This window comes from Stenella coeruleoalba (genome assembly GCF_951394435.1).
Source record: "Stenella coeruleoalba genome assembly, chromosome: 13".
NCBI lineage: Eukaryota > Metazoa > Chordata > Mammalia > Artiodactyla > Delphinidae > Stenella > Stenella coeruleoalba.
The window spans coordinates 35,040,742-35,055,672 of record NC_137159.1 but is presented as its reverse complement, the minus strand read 5'-3'; the positions used below and the strand labels follow the sequence as shown (position 1 = coordinate 35,055,672).

At 41.0% G+C, this 14,931-nt stretch overlaps 1 protein-coding gene across 15 annotated transcripts in view; it reads left to right on the top strand.

Annotated features, from left to right (window-relative positions):
- MEIS1 (Meis homeobox 1) overlaps positions 1-14,931 on the top strand; it is a 964,979-nt gene that overhangs the window by 184,916 nt on the left and 765,132 nt on the right. For 14 of the 15 annotated variants that reach the window (XM_079941540.1, XM_079941543.1, XM_079941545.1 and 11 more), the window contains one exon: positions 8,824-8,926. The exons of the other annotated variant lie outside the window; for it this stretch is intronic. The gene's annotated coding sequence lies outside the window, so the exon portion shown is untranslated. The remainder of the gene's footprint in view (positions 1-8,823; positions 8,927-14,931) is intronic. 15 annotated transcript variants of the gene reach the window in all.

Below are 14,931 nucleotides of genomic sequence, written 5' to 3'. Positions count from 1 at the left end.
ATGCCACCAGAAAACTACTAGAACTAATCAATGAATTTGGTAAGGTTGCAGGATACAAAATTAATGCACAAAAATCTCTGGCAGGGCTTCCCTGGTGGTGTAATGGTTGAGAGTCCGCCTGCCGATGCAGGGGACACGGGTTCGTTCCCCGGTCTGGGAAGATCCCACATGCCGTGGAGCGGCTAGGCCTGTGAGCCATGGCCTCTGAGCCTGCACGTCCGGAGCCTGTGCTCCGCAACGGGACAGGCCACAACAGTGAGAGGCCCGCGTACCGCAAAAAAAAAAAAAAAAAAAAAAAAAAATCTCTGGCATTCCTATACACTAACAATGAAATATCAGAAAGTAAGGAAACAATCCCATATTTTTTCTTTTTTCAGATTCTTTTCCCAGATAGGTTATTACAGAATTTCAGTAGAGTTCCCTGTGCTATACAGTAGGTCCTTGTTTTCTTAAACATCTTCATTGGAATAAAATTGCTTTACAATGTTGTGTTAGTTTCTGCTGTATAACAAACTGAATCAGCTATATGTATACATATATACTCATATCCCCTCCTTCTTGCGTCTCCCTCCCAGCCTCCCTATCCCACGCCTCTAGGTGGTTGCATAGCACCAAGCTAATCTCCCCTATGCAATGCAACTGCTTCCCACTAGCAATCTATTTTACATTTGGCAGTATATAGATGTCCATGCTACTCTCTCACTTTGTCCCAGCTTACCCTTCCCCCTCCCTGTGTCCTCAAGTCCACTCTCTACGTCTGTGTCTTTATTCCTGTTCTGCACTTAGGTTCGTCAGAACCATTTTTTAAAAAACTTTTAGATTCCATATATATGTGATAGCATATCGTATTTGTTTTTCTCTTTCTGACTTCACTCTCTATGACAGACTCTAGGTCCATCCACCTCACTACAAATAACTCAGTTTTGTTACTTCTTATGGCTGAGTAATATTCCATTGTGTATATGTGCCACATCATCTTTATCCATTCATCTGTCGATTGACAGGTTGCTTCCGTGTTCTGCCTATTGTAAATAGAGCTGCAGTGAACATTGTGGTACATGACTCTTTTTGAATTATGGTTTTCTTAGGGTATATGCCCAGTAGTGGTATTGCTGTGTTGTATGGTAGTTCTGTCTTTAGTTTTTTGAGGAGCCTCCATACTGTTCTCCATAGTGGCTGTATCAATTCACATTGCCACCAACAGTGCAAGAGGGTTCCCTTTTCTCCACACCCTCTTCACAGCGTTTATTGTTTGTAGAAATTTTGATAATGGCCATTCTGACCAGTGTGAGGTGATACCTCATTGTACTCTTGATTTGCATTTCTCTAATAATTAGTGACGTTGAGCATTCTTTCATGTGTTTGTTGGCCATCTGTATATCTTCTTTGGAGAAATGTCTGTTTAGGTGTTCTGCGCATTTTTGGATTGGGTTGTTTGTTTTTTTGATATGAGCTTCATGAGCTGCTTGTAGATTTTGGAGATTAATCCTTTGTCAGTTGCTTCGTTTGCGAATATTTTCTCCCATTCTGAGGGTTGTCTTTTTGTCTTGTTTATGGTTTCCTTTGCTGTGCAAAAGCTTATAAGTTTGATTAGGTTCCATTTGTTTATTTTTGTTTTTATTTCCATTTCTCTAGGAGGTGGGTCAAAAAGGATCTTGCTGTGATCTGTGTCATAGAGTATTCTGCCTATGTTTTCCTCTAAGAGTTTTATAGCGTCTGGCCTTACATTTAGGTCTTTAATCCATTTTGAGTTTATTTTTGTGTATGGTGTTAGGGAGTGTTCTAAATTCATTCTTTTACACGTAGCTGTGCAGTTTTCCCAGCACCACTTATGGAAGAGGCTGTCTCTTCTTCATTGTATATTCTTGTCTCCTTTATCAAAGGTAAGGTGAACATATGTGCGTGGATTTATGTCTGGGCTTTGTATCCTGTTCCATTGATCTATATTTCTGTTTTTGTGCCAGTACCATACTGTCGTGATTACGGTAGCTTTGTAGTATAGTCTGAAGTCAGGGAGCCTGATTCCTCCAACTCTGTTTTTCTTTCTCAAGATTGATTTGGTTAGTCGGGGTCTTTTGTGTTTCCATACAAATTGTGAAGTTTTTTGTTCTACTTCTGTGAAAAATGCCATTGGTAGTTTGATAGGGATTGCATTGAATCTGTAGATTGCTTTGGGTAGTATAGTCATTTTCACAGTGTTGATTCTTCCAGTCCAAGAACATGGTATATCTCTCCATCTGTTTGTATCATCTTTATTTTTTTTCATCAGTGTCTTATAGATTTCTGCATACAGGTCTTTTGTCTCCTTAGGTAGGTTTATTCCTAAGTATTTAATTTTTTTGTTTCAATGGTAAATAGGAGTGTTTCCTTAATTTCTATTTCAGATATTCAGTAATGTATAGGAATGCCAGAGATTTCTGTGCTTAATTTTGTATCCTGCTACTTTACCAGATTCATTGATTAGGTCTAGTAGTTTTCTGGTAGCATCTTTAGGATTCTCTCTGTATAGTATCATGTCATCTGCAAACAGTGACAGCTTTACTTCTTCTTTTCCGATGTGGATTCCTTTTATTTCTTTTTCTTCTCTGATTGTTGTGGCTAAAACTTCCAAAACTATGTGGAATAATAGTGGTGAGAGTGGGCAACCTTGTCTTGTTCCTAATCTTAGTGGAAATGGTTTCAGGTTTTCACCATTGAGAACAGTGTTGGGTGTGGGTTTGTCATGTATGGTCTTTATTGTGTTGAGGTAAGTTCCCTGTGTGCCTACTTTCTGGAGGGTTTTTATCATAAATCGGTGTTGAATTCTGTCAAAATCTTTTTCTGCATCTATTAAGATTATCGTATGGTTTTTCTCCTTCAATTTGTTAATATGGTGTTTCACATTGATTGATTTGCGTATATTGAAGAATCCTTGCATTCCTGGGATAAACCCCACCTGATCATGGTGTATGATCCTTTTAATGTGCAGTTTGCTTCTGTTTGCTAGTATTTTGTTTGGAATTTTTGGGTCTATGTTCATCAGTGATATTGGCCTGTAGTTTTCTTTTTTTGTGGCATGTTTGGTTTTAGTATCAGGGTGATGGTGGCCCTGTAGAATGAGTTTGGGTGTGTTCCTCCCTCTAGTATATTTTGGAAGAGTTTGAGAAGGATAGGTGTTAGCTCTTCTCTAAATGTTTCATAGAGTTTGCCTGTGAAGCCATGTGGTCCTGGGCTTTTGTTTCTTGGAAGATTTTTAATCACAGTGTCAATTTCAGTACTTGTGATTGGTCTTGTATCAAGTTTAAGGTGTACAGCATAATGATTTGACTTACATGCATCATGATTACCACAGTAAGCTTAGTGAACATCCATCATCTCATATAAATAAAAATTTAAAAGGAAAAAATATTTTATTCTTGTGACGAGAACTCAGGATTTACTCTCGACAACTTTCATATATAACACATAGCAGTGTTAATATATTAATCATGTTGTACATTACATCCCTAGTACTTACTTACAACTGGACATTTCTGCCTTTTCACCACTTTCATCCAGTCCCCCTCCCCCTCCCCCCTGCCTCTTGGTACCACAAATCTGATCTTTTTTCCTATGAGTTTGTTTGTTTGTTTGTTTTTGAAGTGTCATTGACCCACAACACTATGTTAGTTCCTGGTGCACAACATAGTGATTCAATATTTCTGTACATTACAAAATGATCACCTAGACTACAGTCTACTCTTGCTATTTGTGGTAATTATGTTTTATAAAGTCACTGTGAACACTGCATTAGCAAATCCTGAATCGTTGCTCTTGAGGGAAATACAGGGTTAGGTTCCTGTGAACCTCTGTCCCAACTGATTAAGACATAACCTTGTTGTATGTGTGTTTCTGTTTGAAGACCCCTTGTTTAATACATATTGTTGCTTCATTAACATTGGACTTATGGCCAACAGCACCATAACTGATGCCCGAATGAAGCTTTTCAACTTACGTATTTTCTCCATAGGGCACATCACAGCCTTCTTGTGCTCAGGAACACGAGACAGCACTTTGGCACTATGCTTGGCCATTTTCAACAGCAAAATCACCAAGAAAAATGAAAAATCATATAAGAAAGTGGCACTTAAAGAAATTACAAAAACCAGTTGTTTGCAGTGTGAGAGCTGAAAAAAGGAGGCAAAGTGTCATCGTATTCAACTCAGCTGGGATGTGTGTGTTGGATTTTTTGTTGTTCTGCATGTGTCTGTGAATGACCACAGAGGTGCCTGTGCGTATTGATTTGAGGGTTACAAATAAATTTTAGTGAGTAGGTGAGTTTGCAGATATAGAATCTGTTAATGAGGATTGACTATAATTTGAAAACCAGTGTTGAAAGATAATCTTGGGGTGAGGGGTGGAGTGCAGAATTGGAACAGGTTTTCTGGAGTTTTCCAGAACATTCAGGATGTATCACTCGGCAGCTACCTGTGCTGAACCCATTGGTGAAGGCGTGCCTTCAGGTTGGAGGGGGAAGGAGGAGGAAGAGAGGAAGTGTGGCCCCCAGAGTAGTAAGGAGAAAATGAAGGCATGGTGTCAGGCCCCAAGAATCCAGGAAGTGGGGACATGAGAGTAATGGGAGAGTTCTCTGGAATCAGGGTGACTGAGTATGAAGACGTAGAACAGGTATGAGGAAAAGGAGCAGGAAGAATGAGGCTGCCATGAATGGTAGAACCACCATGTGATTTGGGTCAGTGCAGTAAAAGCTCAGACAGACTGGTTCTTCGGCAGAGGGCTGCTATACCTCTTTTCTGCTTAGAGCCCTCTGAGTGAATTTTTTTTACTTTCCAACCAGTTGTGCTACCTGCTATGGGCTGCAGGAGAGGGGAGGACAGCAGTGGGTCCCTGTTCCACCCTTTTGGGACACGTCAGGGGTGTCTGGGGTAGAGGCCTTATGCCACGGACTTTCTTGCAGATGATTTAAGGAAGGATGCAGGACTGGTTTTCACTGGCAGAGAGAAAATTAAAGCTAGAGATTTGATCCTATAAGATGTCTTTGAACTTAGAAACACAGACGCATATGTGTCAAGAATGGAAACTGGCGAAGACCGTGTTCCATAGTTTGAACTTAATTGCTTTTGGTATGTACTTGAAAAGATAAAATGTCCCAGGACGTTTAACTTCAGAAAGTCATTCTGTTGTGCTGCACAGTAAGTGATTTTCACAAGATTTTGGCTAAGATATTCAGTATCAATATGCGGGAATGGTTTCAATATGCGGTGGGCCAATAAAAACAAAGTCACTGTGACCCATGCTTTGCAGATCTAAGAGGGATAGAGGAGCAAGTAGCGATAATTAATTCCAGTTTTGGGGGAAGTACTGTAGCTATGCAGCCACACACCTCCGTCCTGCACCCTGCTCTGTGTGTCTTCTTAGGGAGGGGCCTAATGCTGCAGTCAGTGGCTTCTTTCTGAGGGGGCACTGACATGATGTGGTTATATGGCGAGGCCTAAGAGTGGGCCCCGTGGAGAAGGGGAGTGCTGATTTCATCTGGAATCATGGAACCCATAGAAGTGGCCACTGGGCTTGGAAAACTCACGTGAGCAGTGAGCCTCATTGAGAGGAAACAGGACCTCCCACCCCCCCATTGCTTTGCTGCTGGCTCTGTAGGCAGGAATGTTGTCCAGAGCCTTTGACTCCCTTCCCTCCTTCCAGGGCAGTCAGAGGCAAGCACTGGGCTGAGGATGGCATGCTCTTCTCTTGTGTGTTAATACATCAGCATTCCCTTCCTCTTCTCTGCCTGGCAGGGGTGGGGCGATATCCTTCCTTCCTGGTGTTAAAGTGGAGTGAAGCATGTGTGTGAGGCAGAGGATTGGGTAAGAGGTGAGGGTGGGGTATCTGGAAACCTACCCACCATGCTCAAATAGTGTTCAAAATATGGAGACTGTTTATTTTTTATTGCAGTATATTTAATTGACATATAACATTAGCTTCAAGTGTATAACATAGCAATTCAGTATTTGTTTATATTGTGAAATGATCACCATAATAAGTCTAGTTAACATCTGTAACCATGGAGACTGTTGTTTGTAATTGATAATCTTGTTCAAAGCCCCTATTTGTACAGACTCACCAAAAAGAAGTTAAATTTGCCCACTTAAGTAAAACTGGGTTCTTCTACTTTGAAACAGTATTTTCCAGGTAAGCTCAGATTCTGTGGGCTTCAGCATTTTCTTTCAGGCTTTCTCCTTCTCTCAGTCCCTCTTCTCCTTTACCTTGAGTGATATCTGGGCACAGGAAAAGGCTTATATAACATTGTCAACATTGAGGGTAGGGGCAGGATGTGTTTGCTGTACACTTGTTGTCCTTTTCTGCTGGTTTCTGTTGACCTCCCTTCAAGGTTGCTGATCTTATCTCTCTTTGGGAGTTAGTTTCAGCTTAGTAGTAGTTTGTCAGTGGTAGGTGTCTTTGGTTGGTGTGTCTCATGATGGTCTGGCTGGGCCCAAGCAGTGCATGGTAGTACCCCCTAGGTTTAGTATCCTCCACTTTGCCTCTCGCTGCTATAGACCCTTCGAGGCTTAGGCAGGAACTCCTATCAGAGCTGGCTTTAGGTGACCTACTTTTCAGCTTCTGCTTTAGGGATTCTCTGGCCACATGTCAGGCAACCTTCAGGAAACACTCTCTTAATTCTTAGCTACCTTCTTCCATGTCCACCACTAGGCTCATGGGGAACTTGAAGACATCCCCATGGCAGGTGTCGTGGGGAAACGAGAACATTAACTCCGGCCCATCTACTTGGGCATTTCCCTCAGCTGATGATATTCTGCCGCTCCTGAACTGCATGGACCAAGTGTGTGTGTGTGTTCGTGTGTGTGTATGTATGTGCATGTACATGTTGGGGGAGCAGTGGAAGGAGGGAGAAATTAAAGCACCACCCTAAGTTTTATTTTGCATTTACCAGATTATTATAAAGGATATAGTAAAGGATACAGATGAACAGCTAGATGGAAGAGGTGCACAGGCAAGGTATGTGGGAAAGGGTGTGGAGCTTCCATGCCCTCTCCAGGTGCACCACCCTCCCAGCACCTCTGTGTGTTCACCGATCTGGAAACTCTGAAGCCCATCATTTAGGATTCTTATGGAAGATTCATTATGTAGGTATGATTGATTAAATCATTGGCCTAAATATTTTTGGATTTGCTTATCTCTCCATCTGGATTTTTGCCACCTCACTCTCCCCCGTCTTCCAGGGCCAGCCCGTGGTAGGTGACGAGATGTGTGGAAAGTCTACCTCCTGCTCCTTCTGTCTGGCAGGAATTGCCTTACATCCTGCCCTATGTGCTCTCTATTCTGTGGCTCATGCAAAAACTCTATGCTTAGTCCCCTGAGCTTTGTTCTTAATATGTACAAAGATGATTTTGAATACAAATAATACGTTTTTCTCTTTCAGCAAAAGTGATTTCTCAGATAGTAGTTTTTCTTTAGCTTGAGAAATCTTACATAAAACACAGCAAAAAAACAAAACAAAACAGGATTTCTTGGTTCAAGGTTTTGCCTCCTCTTACCCTGAAACAACAAAGGCCATTGATTCTGTGGGTGGAGAGCTGTGGGGCAACATGATTTATGGGTAATGAAAAATACATTAGTGTAATATTTAAAAAAATATGGCAGAAAGGGTTGGGGACTTATGGATTAGAAGAAATGGATCAAATGAGGCTGCTTGCATGCTGGGGCGGCTGAGTCAAAGGAAAATGTAGCTGGATTGCCACAGCTGGATTTCCTTGGGGTGTGTGGTTGCGTTTCTCAGCCTTGCTGAACAGGGTCAGCAGATGTGAGTCACAAAACCAGCTGTGGGAAGAAAGACAAACACAGCCCCTCATATCATGGCGGCACAGGGCGGATGGAGGCTCTTGTGAGCTTGTGAACTATTCTTCCTCAGAGATCCTTTTTCTCTAGTTTACTTAAAGCTGATCCAGCCAATCTTCAGGGGTCAGAAGGCTTTTTCTATAAAGAGCCAAATAATAAATATTTTTGGCTTTTTGGGCCTTATGATGTCTGTCACAAGTACTCAACTCTGCCTTTGTAATGGGGAGCAGCCATATAATACATAAATGAATGAATGGGCCCATATTCCAATAAAACTTTATTTACAGAACCAGGCAGTGGGCCAAATTTGGCCTGAAGGTGGTAGTTTGTTGACCTCTGATCTGGAGAGAAGTACCAAGTCAGTGTAGTAAAAGAACTGGCTGAACTGATCCCTCTATCCCGTGTCTGCCTAACACACACACACACACACACACACACACACACACACACTCTCTCTCTCTCTCTCTCTCTCTCTCTCTCTCTCTCTCTCTCTCTCTCTCTCTCATACACACTCACACACTTTCTGCATACATAGACCAGACCATTTTTTAAAAAAATTGAAGTATAGTTGATTTACTATGTTTCGTTAGTTTCAGGTGTACAGCAAAGTGATTCAGTTATACGTTGTATATCTGTTCTTTTTCCGATTCTTTTCCATTATAAGGTATTACAAGATATTGAATATAGTTCCCTGTGCTTGTAGTTTGTCCGTTTTATATATCGTAGTGTGTGTCTGTTAATCCCAAACTCCTAATTTATCCCTCCTTTCTCCTTCAGACCATGTTTTTGTCATTATTATGACTGTGACTTTGACTTTGTCAATCAAGTGTCCAGAATGTGGGGACAGAAATCCTGAATTGATGGGGTTTTTTCTTTCAGCCTTTGAAATACTCGTCAAGCTCAATGAGTTGTTATTTACAGAGGTAGTTTGAATTTTTAAATTCTGTTACTACCTTTTGCCCTGGGAAATCTCCAGCTTGGCTCATGTTTGATTTCCAGGTCTTCGGTGCAGGGCTGGGTATTCAGGAGGCCACTGTGCTCATTAGTGGAGAAGATGGAAGGGCCAGGTGAGCAGATGCTCCTCACAGCCACAAACTGCAGGGTAAGTAAGCTGTCCCATGTGTATTTGAGAGCGCGTATTAGTTTCCTGTGGCTGTCCTAAGAAACTACCACACGCTTTGTGGCTTAAAACAGCACAGATTTATTATGTTACAGTGCTGTAAGTTAGCAGTTTGACATGGGTCTCCCGGGGCTGAAATTAAGGTGTGGTGAGGCTGTGGTTCTTTCTGGAGGCTCTAAGGGAGAAGCTGTCTCCTTGCTGTTCTGACTTCTAGAGACTGTCCACGGCTCTTGGTTTGCGGCCCCCTGCCTCCGTCTTCAAAGCCAGCTGCGTTCCACCTCTGACACTCTTCAGTCGTCACACTGCCCTCTGACTTACTGTAGCTGGGAATATTTCTTTGTTTCTGAGGATTGTGAATCCACCTGATTACACTGGGCCCGTCTGTAAACTCCAGGATAACCTCTCTGTGTCAAGGTCTTTAACATTAATAACATCTGGAAAGTGTCTTTTGTCATGTAATGTAACATACTTATAGGTTTCGGGGACTAGGAGAAGATCTTTGGCGGGCTATTATTCTGCCTACCCCAGAGCAGGATCCTGACTTGGACTTTTGTCTTACTTTCTGGGCACATAGAAGTGCTGGATAAGTCTCTTAAATTTTTTGGGATCTAAGTTTCTGTCTGAGGGGATCAGCTGAGTGGAAGCCAGAGTCCACTGTGTTAGTGGGGAGTGGCCTTCCTCAGGGGGAGGTGGGTGGTGTCATGGATGGGCCCTGAGCTCACAGTCTGAGGACTTAGGTTCTGTTCCTGACTCTGCTGGACACCTTACTTGCCATCTCTGTCCTTTGTTTTATCTTCTATAACACAAGGAAGGTGGATTAGGCAGTGGTTTTCTAAACCTTCAAGCAGTAGAGAGCTTTCTTCAAGTCAAGCCTGTAGAACTCCAGGTAAGAGAGGAGCTGCCCTGATGGAAGCAAGGGTGGGGAACCTGGAGCCCTTTCTACAGACCTCCAGGGGTACAGCTTCTTTCCAGGGTGCCTTGGAACACTGTTTGGAGATCATTGGACTAGATCAGGTGTCAGCTAATGGTAGCCCATAGGCTAAATCAGGTCTGAGGACTGTTTTTGTTCGGTCTGTGAACCAAGAGTTATATATGTATATGTATGTATGTGTGTATGTGTGTATCTATTTATCTGTCTAATTTTTCATTGTGGTAAAACACACGTAACATAAAATTTACTGTTTTAACCATTTTTAAGTGTACAGTTCAGTGGCATAAGTACATCCACATTTTTGTGCAACCATTACCACCACTCACGTCCTGAACTCTTTTCAGTGAAACTCCCCCGTCTCTCTCTGACCAGCCCTTGGCAACCCCCTTTCTACTTTCTTTGTCTATGAATTTGACTACTCTGGGTATCTCGTATAAGTGGAATCATACAGAATTTTTCTTTTTGTCACTGGCTTATTTCACTTAGCATGATGTCTTTAAGCTTCATCTTACAGTGTGTGTCAGAATTTCCTTTCTTTTTAAGGCTGAAAAATAATCCATTATATATATTTACCATATTTTGTTTATCCATTTATCTGTTGGTGGAAACTTGGGTTGCTTCTACCTTTTGACTATTGTCAATACTGCTAGGAACATGGGTGTGCAAATATCTCTTTGAGAACTTGTTTTCTTTTTTATAATTGTTTCAAACTTTATTGAGATATAATTGATGTATAATATTGTATAAGTTTAAGATGTACAACATGTTGATTTGATATACTTAAATACTGCAATATGGTTATCACCATAGCATTAGATAACACCTGCATCATGTCACATAATTACCATTTCTTTTTTGTGATGAGAACATTTAAGATCTACTCTTCTAGCAATTTTCAAGTGTATAATACAACATATTAACTGTAATCACCATGCTGTACATTAGATCACCAGAACTTATTCATCTTTTACCTGGAAGTTTGTACCCTTTGACCAGTATCTCCCCATTTCCCCCAAGGGCCAATACCTGGTAACTGCCATTTTAGGCTCTGTTTCTATGAATTTGGATTTTTTAGATTCCACATATAAGCGATATCATACAGTATTTGTCTTTCTCTCTCTGACTTATTTCACTAAGCATAATATTCTGTCGGTCCATCCATTTTGCTGCAAATGGCAGAATTTCATTTTTTAATGGCTGAGTAATATTCCATTGTATATATGTGTATATAAATAAATATATATATATATACACACACACATATATATTTATAATCCATTCATTTGTTGATGGACATTTGGGTTGTTTCCATATCTTGGTTGTTGTAAATAGTGTTGCTGTGGGTGCATATATCTTTTCAAATTAGTGTTTTCATTTATTCCGAATATATACCCAGGAGTGGAATTGCTGAATCATATGGTAATCCTATTTTTAGTTTTTTGAGGACCCTCCATACTGTTTTCCATAGTAGCTGTGCCAATTTACATTCCCACCAGCAGTGTACAGGGGTTCACTTTTCTTCACATCCTTGCCAGCATTTGTTATTTGTAGACTTTTGACAGGTGTGAGGTGACACCTCATTGTAGTTTTGATTTGCATTTCTCTAATAATTAGTGATGCTGAGTGTATTTTCACATACTTGTTAGCCATCTATATGTCTTCTTTGGAAAAATGTCTGTTTAGGTCTTCTTTCCATTTTTCGATTGAGTTTTGCATTATTTTCGATATTGAGTTGTATGACTATTTATATATTTTTGGATATTAACCCCTTGTTGGTCATTCATTTGCAGATATTTTCTCCCATTCTGTAGGTTGTCTTTTCGCTTTGTTGATGGTTTCCTTTGCTGTGCAAAAGCTTTTAAGTTTAGTTAGGTCCTATTTGTTTACTTTTATCTTTCTTTTGCCTTAGGAGACAGATCCAAAAAAATATTGCTACGATTTATGTCAAAGACTGTTCTCTCTGTGTTCTTTTCTAGGAGTTTTATGGTTTGGGGTCTTACATTTAGGTCTTTAGTCCATTTTGAGTTTATTTTTGTATATGGTCTGAGGAAGTATTCTAATCTTGTTGTTTTACATATGGCTGTCCAGTTAGTATCATATTTTTTTGATTACTGTAGCTCTGTAAATAAGTTTTGAAGTGAGGAAATGTGAGGCCTCCAGCGATTTTTATGTTTTTAAAGGATTGTTTTTTAGAAAAGAAGAATACATGACAGAGAGAGTTTGTGGCCCACAAAATCTATAATATTTACTACCTGGCTCTTTACAGAAAACGTTTGCTGACCCCTGGACTAGATGATCTCTCAAGTTCCTTTAATGTATGATATGTAGGTCGGTTCACACAATGAGCATCAGAGATTTCCTTTACTAGTGTGTCTACTGGAGACCAGACTGTCACAGAGAGGAAATAACTCTTTTGTATTTAATAAATATGATGATTAGTGCACTAAGAGAAAATACACTTTGATTAACTATGTTGCTAGTAGGTTAAACTCTCACCTTGGTTTTCTCTCATCAGTCATACAAAATACCAAGATATTGAGAATCATGAGTTTGGGAATGGGCCACCTTGTTCTGAGACCTTTGTATTGCACAGTTATGGCACAAATTGTCTATCATTTTAGGCATTTCAGTCAGGCTTCTAAGTTGCAAACTGCAAAGATGGACTCTTGCAACAAGGAATTCATTGGAAGACTATTTGTAGCTAACAGAGTTGCCATGAGGCTCAGGAAATGAGCAGGAGAGCAGGGAGGTTCTGTGTTCAGAATCACAGTATGAGTCATGCTACAGAATCATCTGTCAAGACCACCGCTGGCTGCCAACAAGAAAGAATTCTCTGCTGGCAACAGGTGCAGATCCAGGCAAGCACATCTTCCTGGTCATGCCTAGGTGCTGCCACACCTTAGCTGTTTGGAGAGCTGGCATAGTGAGTGTCTGGAGAGGCCAGATGAGGGACTCATGGGGCAAAGGAAAGGGGCTGAGATGCTGTGTAGCCAAGAAAATGACAAATGTCTGCTTAAATTACACGTGTTTCTTGAGGACAAAGCCACAAAACACTCATACAATGGAAATGCCATTAACACCCAGTGGGAGGGAATTCAAGAAGTATTAAGTGATCAGAATAGGGATGGTACTGAGTTTGCTGAGATTGTATTAAATATTTCATAGATGCATACCTAAGAAAGATCTATTTCAAGAACTCAGAGTACTTGGATAATAGGGCTCATGTTCTATTTTGTGTATAATTAGAGAAAAAGTTACAGATCTGCCTCTGCCCTTAGCACGGGACTAGCAGAGTTTGCCATGCTCCATCCCAACATCCATCTTGCAGCCTCAATGGCCCTTTTAAGAACCAGAAAGAGCAGAGCTGGTAGCTCCTCTCTGGTGTAAATTACAACCATCAGAATATGTCCTGAGGAAATTGTGGAGGCTGTGTACCATGGTGGCAGCATTGCTGATAACAGATACAAATGGGAGTCAACCTAAAAGCCCAACAGAAGGGGATTTACTGAATCAATTATGTATGTCCATAAAATGGAATGCTACAAGGCTATTAAAAAGGTATCGTAGGGCTTCCCTGGTGGCGCAGTGGTTGAGAGTCCGCCTGCCGATGCAGGGGACATGGGTTCGTGCCCCGGTCCGGGAAGATCCCACATGCCGTGGAGCGGCTGGGCCCGTGAGCCATGGCCGCTGAGCCTGCGCGTCCGGAGCCTGTGCTCGGCAACGGGAGAGGCCACAGCAGTGAGAGGCCCGCGTACTGCAAAAAAAAAAAAAAAAAAAAGTATTGTAGATAAATATTTATTGACATCAGAAGATATTCATGATTTATTAATGAGGAAAAATACATTATGTCGCAGCATGTTTAACAATTAAAAAACCAGCATGTGTATACATGTGTGTATACACATATGTACATTACTTTATATATATATAAATTTACTTTAAATAGATAAATTTATATTATAAAGATATACACAAAACTGTTAACAGTGTTTGACTCTGGGTAATGGGATAATGGTCAATTTTTATTTTCTTCTTGCACACCGAGTTTTCCTTTTCGTGTAGCACTTGGGCCTTTCCTTTGAGTATGGTTCTGTTAACTAGAATTCTGAGTCATTTTTCTTATGTAAACCAAACCATCTCCATTTTTCTCGTTTGGGTCCTTTTAGATTTTTACAATATTCTCAATCTTTAACAGTTGTTAAATCTATCCCTAATTCCACGGTGACTTAAAAAAAATCACTGTGTCCTCTCAGTGTAACTTAGTTTTCATGGAAACAAACAACTCTGTTTTAGTTGTCTTATCTCATTGTTTTTATACATTTAAGCAAATTGCATACTTGTAGTAGTAGGTACACTTGTTGTAGACAGTTTGGGCCTTGTTATCAGAACTGGTAGAAGTGGAGGTGTCCAGGAATACTGGGGAGTAGCCTGTTGACTGTAGGTATTCAGTATGCCCTGGCATTTGCCTGTGGGTTTCAGAGGGGGAATAGGGAATATTGGTTAATCTGGCCAGAGTTGGTTAAGTGAGGTTCCGTTGAAAGGGCTTCTATTTCGTATATATTTTGCTTTCATCATATCTCCACTTCTGCTCACATCTTCCACTCTCCCCAGCTGACCTGACTCTGCTATTTGGAGAACTGATACTCTCACGCTTAGTTTGAAAACACAAGGGCTTCTTCTCCCAATGTATAGAGGACTTCATATCAGCCACTCTGTCTTTCCTCCTGAAGCTGGGCTTCCTTTTTTGTGTTACGTGTTGAAACACAAAGCATGGGCTTGTTCTGGTAGGCTCACACTTCCAGTTCTTAGGGTCCATGGCTCTTGATTCTACTGACTTTCTCTCAGCAGCCAACGTACGGGACCGTGTGTTAGGGGCTGGGTGTAGCCATTCCTGCCCGGTCCCTGCTGCTATTTCATGGCCATATGCAGCCTTATTTTGTCTGTTATTCCTTTGGGTCTGGGTTTTCTCCACAGAGTACTACATAAAAGGCCTTCAGTAGATGCTGAGAGAATATGGTATGTCTGGGATAATTTCCAGAGGGACCTGCAGTTCTAC